Source organism: Anarrhichthys ocellatus, unplaced genomic scaffold (genome assembly GCF_004355925.1).
Source record: "Anarrhichthys ocellatus isolate YVR2014 unplaced genomic scaffold, GSC_Weel_1.0 scaffold47, whole genome shotgun sequence".
Classification (NCBI taxonomy): Eukaryota; Metazoa; Chordata; class Actinopteri; order Perciformes; family Anarhichadidae; genus Anarrhichthys; species Anarrhichthys ocellatus.
This window is the reverse complement of record NW_022280077.1, coordinates 2638188-2645855: the sequence shown is the minus strand read 5'-3', so window position 1 is coordinate 2645855 and position 7668 is coordinate 2638188. Positions and strand designations below refer to the sequence as shown.

Genomic DNA, 7668 nt, shown 5'->3' with positions numbered 1-7668 from the left:
GGGGGGGGGGGAATTTAGTGCACGACTACAGCCAGCGATACTGTAAACACGCCACGATGCCGTAATCCTCACAAGAAGTCTTTGATGTACATCGTGGTAGATTCACAGGGGGGGGGAGACAGACAGCAAGGATCACAGAAAGGAACCATCGTGATGGCTTCCAATCAGGAGCATCAGGACCCGAGAGCCGCCCTCACGCTAGTGCCATTAGCGTCAAATACAAATGACAACTCCCACTGGCCTATTGGTGTCATTTAGGATTCTCTGCCGATACAAAGGATGTCAGCAGTCAAACCCTGTTCAAAGAAGAGACTGTTGGACTACGCATTATGTACACACAAGAAGGAACAAAACATCCCGATTCATTATATTGATGAATAAATGATTGAAAATTTGACGAGATGAGAACACAAATATTCTGACCTTCTTTCAGTCTCTCATCCTGTATCTGCAACACTAACATACTAACGCATTTATTAAAAATCAATCATATGTTTGGTCAAAACACCACGAAACAGACCACTGGCTGTGCGTTCCAGATCAGACTGGAGACGGACGAGTAGTACTTGCCGTATTCCGACATTTGTACTTTTAAAAACAGTCGACACGAGTTTTATATTGTGACATTTACTGGAAATCGCACATAATGTAGCCAACAGCAGGAAGGATACTTTCAGCTCCCAGGCTCCCTCCAGCCAGCTGCCTCCTTAATTAGGTTTTTGTAGTGAAACGAGGTGGTATCGTACAGATGACTCCTCATTTCAACTGCACCGATCAGCCGTTTCTCCTTCCTTGCGCTGCTTTCAAAGCTATAAATAGGAACAGGGCATCTGACCACAGTTACGTTCAAAATTAAAAGGCATTCATTTTTAAGAATTTGGGTATTCTAAAGTATTGTTTGTATTTGTATTAGAAGCATTTTGCAAAAGGGTTTGTTGGTGTGTTTTATGCATGTTTGTAATTCTAATCGGTTAAAAAAAAAAAGTGAATATCCTAATATTATTATTATTGAAGACCAAATACGCTATAAATGAATATCCGAATAGTTGAATATTTGTATCTAGCCCAAACCTTGTGGGTAACATGTGTAACCCACAAGGTTCGTGTTTGCATGCAGCCTGTCCTTTGTTTGGCCTCCAGCTACCACCAACACAACAATGACGTCGGCTGTAAAAGGGTATAGCTAAAATCGGATTATTGACCAGCTGCATGTAAAGACAGCTTTTACAGGAACCGAGTTATTGCAGAGCATTAACAATACAAATTTTCTTTTGGGATGCTCAAAATAACCTGGATTCATATGTGCATGTAGGCTCACAGGGAGCCAGTGGCTGTGGGGCATGAATGTGTATAAGGCTGTGTGGGGGCGGGTGGCCAGTAAACGTGGTCCGGAGGAGATTGTGGGACACAGAGAGCTCTTTGATGCTCTGTGCAGCACAGAAAACAAATAAATAAGAACCCTTCATATCACTGTATCGCAGGAAATCGGACAGTTACAATGTACATTTACTTATCCACGGTATTGTGTGTGTGTGTTTACATACAGCGCTATCATAAGTACGAAAAACGGAGTGACAGATGTGTTTTTTTAGCTTTCATTCTGAGGTTGTAAATAGAATGTTTGGCCGCGATTCCATTTCCCCTCCATTGTAGTGATGCACAGACAGAAGGGAAGCGACAGGGAAGCACGAGCCACAAACAGCTGTTTACACGTGCCTCCCTCTGCTGATTTACGAGACACGTTCATGAATTCAAAATACGATTGAACACTCTTACGCGAGTGCTACGATCAATGCGCGTTTTCTTTGAACCAGTCGCCTAATGTTGGTGTTATTTATCCTTTCCTCCCGCTATTGCCCAGATGCTGCTTTAATGGCTCCAAAACCAAAGCACTTCTACGTCAAATAAGACACTCAGCACCCCCGTACAGCCAGAATGGAATGATCCTTTGTTTCATAACCACATTATTCCGCCACTGCGACGACTCAACTGTAAGATTGGCAGATGAATCCTTAGATCGAATCGTCGAAGAGTATCGTGGGGAATACAGGGTCGCCCCTCCAATTCACACAAAGACGAGTGTGTAGAATGAAGGGGCTTCAAACCTACGCCAGTGCACGCTTTGTGCTTTTATGTTCCCGTGCATTTAAAATCAAGGGTAAAGGATCCGCTGATGGCGAGAACCTTTGCCGGTCTTCTGGCTGCGTTGACATATTGTGGACGCGACCATCGTCTCCGCCGCTGACGGGAACGGAAACTATCATATCTTTATGGGAATGTACAGCATGTCTTCACGAGCGCTTACACAAGCACGGCTTCACTAGGAGAAATGATTTTATAAAACATGAGCCTCTTTCTTTTAGTTTGGTAGAGTAAACGTACGAGCTACATTCATTCAACAATAAGAAAGAAGTGCCCTTGAGGCTGTAACAGTCGACGCAGAGGCCTCCAGCCAGGCAGGAGCAGGAATCGCACAAACAAGCTGAGACACAGAGAGACGCCACGATGTGGGCAATACAAGTGTTGCCATGGTGACCAGAATATCTCGCTTCTCCGTCAACAGCTGCTCATGCCACCCTAAATACCCCCCCCCCGCTCTCCTCGAGCTTTCCCGCCATCTGACATCAGGGTCAAACAAACGAGGCAGACAACTGAAACACTGATCTTCAGCGAGCTTTCCCTTGTTGCGAGCAGTCACACCGCGACACAGCTCACCACACATTTCCCTTCCTGTGTGTGTGTGTGTGTGTGTGTGTGTGTGTGTCTATTCTGCTATCATGAAATACCAACAGCAGGTTGTTGTTTTTTATATTGAAGTACATATGTCATCTCATAAAGATGCTCTGCGCCAAAAATATAGTCTCGCTGGGAGGCAATAAATAAACCATTAAGCTCCTGTAATAAAAACTATTTCACAGGGTGCTGGTGAAGAAAGACTACACACTGTTGTATACATACAAATGTGGTGTTAAGAAATTAGGAAACCATTAGTGTAATTATACACAGCTGTAAGTGTAGAGTGTCTTTAGAGTACCTTTGTTTTGTACATTTGTCCAAAAACAAAGGATTCTGCATGGCTTTTGGTGCACCACTAAGGCCAGACGGTGGTATGACGTCGAGTTTCTAACTACAAGGCGAAGGAAACTACAAACCATGCAGCAGCCAACATTTAAACCCGACCACCGGCTGCTTGGCCAAAACTATACACGGGCAATAACAATAACAATATGGGAAAACTGCAAAAATGGTGCACATTTTCAGACAGACTCTGGTTATTAGAGAGTTGTGAACAGGATATATGAAGACATGTACTGAGCAACCGAACAGCAACACTGTTTCCCCAACGTCCTCAGACTGAAGCTTCTTGCGTCCTAGTGGCCAACACACATACGGCAACACAACCAGTCTTGTTTTGCCTTTTTAAGAGGCCTGTAACGGTCATACTGTGGTGTCACAGAGGTGCTATGTGGGAAAGTACCATTAATTTCCTCCACAGACAATGGTAGACCGACGGTGCTTGTATGGACATGAAACATACGGACTGAATCATCAGTACAGAATGATATGAATCCGTGTTACAGTACTGCTGCTGTTCTCTTCGTGTTTTTGTATACTTTACATTGATCTCCACTGCTACACAATCAAAAGCATCGGACAAGATAACGTGGCTGAATGGGGAGGGCTTAAAAGAAAACAATAGGAAAAGAAGTTTCTCACTCTGGCGTGCATGTGCTTGCACAACTTCCTTAACAGTCATCCACCAGCAGTAACAGTGCTTCAAACACATTCCTCCCCAAAAATGAGTTAAAAAAAACAATGGACACGGTAGGATGATGGCAACTAATCTTCTTCTACATTACTAAAAATTGTAAGAAACAAGATTGCCTGTTTGTGGGGCTGTACAATTAATAAAAATGTCATTTTAAATTGCGATTACCTCCTGGCTTCCTGAGGATGTTCTATTTACAACACATGTCAAGTCTATAAAGAAGGAAACAGTAATGAGCTACGATTGGTTCAGACAACATAGAAACTGATTAGCTGCTAGACACACACACACAGTTGAACACGACACACCTTTTACGGTGCTTCCTCTTACTTGCTTTAAATACGCACAAGGAGCTGCAGACAACAATAAACCCAAATAAATAACTATAGCCTTGAACTAGTAAGGCAGTTATTTCAGAGTAGCTACTAGTCTGCCAGTTGGCTGGTCGTCCATGCAACACTGTACGACTCGTTTTTTTGGAGGGAAAGAATGGCTCACCTCCCCCAATGGCCATATCATAAATAAATACTGCTACAGAAATATTTGGACAGCCCGATACAGAGCTCTGCAGCACCGCAAGGCAGACATGGGCTTTGTCAGGGACTTCCTCGACCTACTTATGAGCAGGGGATACGTCTCTGTTTTGAACACAGTGTTTAACACAACGTAGGTTGGATTGTCTCTTCTGTGCCTCAGCTCACCGAGTCCATAGGAATAATTACGCTTAAATAACTCGTCAGAAGGAGCTCGGCGAGGACAGACTGCGAGCTGTCAGAACAATGAGTTATGACGCTTCACATATGGTCGGCCATCCCGCATTTGTCAGATCACCCGCAGCACTGAAACAAAAAGACTTTCATCTGAAATCCCGTAACTGAACAAGAGGCAGACAGACAATAACCCGTAGGACGACAACATTATCAATTTATGCTCTCGCAGGACTCGGTACAAAAGGTAACCGGACCGCCGTCTGAAACACTGAAAGAGAAGACAATAAAAGAATTTAGAAAATGTACGGCTACTCACTCTGTAAACAATATAGGCCTTGTGAGAATAACATGTTTAGGGATCAACAAATGGAAATGTAATACGTCAAGTAGTCTGAAACGTGCAGTTAAGACATAATGAAACTCCTATTGTTCGTTAAATAGGTGGCACCAAACCTGTTTTTGTAACCGCTGCAATTAGGGCCCGCAAGTCTGTAACTGGTGACAGAACCGGTGAAGACACTGGTATTGCAGAGCAATACGGCTGAAATCAATGTCAGGGAGTTAACGAGAAAATGTTGCGGTTGAAATAAATGTGAAAATATAGCATCACATCAGACAAAACTCCTCAAAAAGGTTTACCAGATTATCTCAAACTATGAAAATGTGCCTAAAGGAGAGGACGGTCAATCTTTATTCACGTTTAATCTGTACTCAATCCATTGGCTACAGTTTGGACAGAGTTCACCTAATGCTAAAATACTTAGCTTAACTAAACGGTGTGAAGGTGCGAGTCCTCCAGGAGGCTGTGATCTGTAGCATGCCCAGCAGCTCTCTCTGACACACCAATTTGCTTGACACAAAGCCGTCCGAGAGGAATTGTGTGGAAATCATTTTGGATTTCCGATCATAAGTGTAAAAATATTAGGAGAAACGGTTAGGTAAAGTTTGCCACCTGCCTTGCGATGCCCTTACCAAGACCCAACGTCAACAATGCATCGAAACAACGTCAACTGGACAACTAAATTTGGGATGCGCTTAAGTGGGTTGTGTTCAAAATTGCTGATTATTAATTATTTAGAAGTGACAGCACTATTACACAATCATATTGTCACGATACCATTCCGGAGAAAGACAATAACTTTAAAATACTGTCCAGTCCATAAACGCCACCATATTCTTTTCTTTATATCAAATCCAATTAACACAACAGTTGTGTTATCTCATCAATGATGACATCAGTGAAGAGGATTAGGTGCCATCCAGCTTGTGTCCATTGGCTTACTATTACAACAAAAAATGACCAACATATCAAATCAATGAGGTTCTCTTCAGTGCAACTTCTTTGTTAAAATGCCTCCTCCTGATTTCAGTAAACAACACAACAGTCAGTAGGTCAAGAAGAAACAGGGGCATCACTTTGGCATTAATTATTTGGGCCATTGAAGTTGAGTCAGATCAAGACAGCATCCCAACAGCTTCAGCGGTTTATTTTCATCTGAACCCTTCTCGTGTCTCGCTTTAATGGAGATAAACACTTTGATGCTCATGGGCTAGACATCTTGAATCTGTCTGTACATGCTGCATCCCATTATCCCAATAGCTACTGAGGAAAATAAGACATTTTATAGGTCAATAGACTGGTTTATTAAGTGTTCTGTGAACACGTGAATGTCCTCGAGCTTCCCATTTAACAAAAAGGGTTTCTTTTGATAAGTCGGTGCCTCTGTTGTGCTTCAAAGCAGCTACAGCTGATACAGTCAGGGGGCAGCTTAACGTTGTAGGTGTACAGTAAGATGAGCTGTCCCTTGGAGAGTGGTGGCTGTGTCTTCCCCCACTCATGCATGGCAATATATATATATATATATATATATATATATATATATATATATATATATATATATACATATCATTCATATTTCAGCTTGACTCATATTGCACTGGTGCAACGTAATGTGGTGGTTTCTATTGTGATATTAAGTGTAAAGTAGATATCTTAATAATTCACCAAAACGTTCAACTTCTAAAACTTATTGTATTTTTTTGAAGTAGTCCACAGCTCAGCTCCCAGTGTTTATTGTGAGTGTGAGAGAAAAGAAAACAGTCTCACAAAAGTAGGTTGTTTGGAGAAAAAATTAAAAAAAGACACAAGCAAGGAATTTGAACACACGTGTGGAGTCAAACGGTGACTAAGCGATGTACCGGCAACCTCCTAATCTACGCCATAATCACCCATATTACTGAATGCCACTATCCTCCGCGCGCATATAACCCCACACGCGAACACAGAAGCAGCCCGATGTGCACTGCAGCAACCCCCCCCCCCCCAAAAAAACCATGCCACTTTAACTGGCTTACCTTTTTTATTGTGAGAGTGAACTCGTGGTGTCCGCCGCCACCTCTTCCTCTTCCACAAGGAGAGCCTCCAACTTCAGCAGGCTAGCGACGACTTTCCTCCCATTTTGCCTATCGTCATATTTCAAGTTCCGACCGCCGCCGTGTGACTCACTGTCGACTAATTGGGTGTCCTAACAAAGCAGTAGTCGCTCACGCTCACACACACACACACACACGCTCACAACTGGCGGATAAGTTGGAATGAACCCGCGGTTGTGTGGCTGCAGGCTGCAGGCTAGTTTACTCAAAGGAGTTTCACCGTTCACTGAGAAACAGGAACGGAGAGAGAGAGACAGCAGCAGGCAGCGGGAGAGAGAGAGAGAGAGAGAGAGAGACGTAGACAGAGAACAGAGAGAGAGAGGCGGGTGGTGGAGGGTGAAGGCAACTGACCTTAAACCTGAATATTGGATACACTATCAAACCTATAGTTAAATAATTTACCAATAGGTTATATAGTGTATATCCCACTGCCCATACGTGGCTTTGAACCTCCACCAGCTAGTATAGATATGCTTAAACAACTGTGTTGTTACCACATGGCTACTGTATGCTTGCTATAGCTTAAATCTGCACCTACAAGTATTTTTCGAACAAAAAATACACATTTGGTTGTCCACCGTATGCTTTCATATACCACACTCGAAACCCCACGCTATAGTGTATTCCTACTTTGATATGTTCGTGTAGTAGTGCAGTACAGTCTAGTGTTGCCTATCTGGCCTCTGAGCCGCTTCCCCTCCCCCACGCTCCACTATTTTTCGCCTGCCCGGTCACACAGTGGTTGATTAATTCTCC

At 43.2% G+C, this 7668-nt stretch overlaps 1 protein-coding gene across 1 annotated transcript in view; it reads right to left on the bottom strand.

Moving 5' to 3' along the window:
* Positions 1–7162, bottom strand: part of tbl1x (transducin beta like 1 X-linked) — a 17749-nt gene extending 10587 nt beyond the window's left edge. The window contains exon 1 of the mRNA XM_031869411.1: positions 6835–7162. The gene's annotated coding sequence lies outside the window, so the exon portion shown is untranslated. The remainder of the gene's footprint in view (positions 1–6834) is intronic.
* Between the last annotated feature and the right edge of the window lie 506 nt (positions 7163–7668).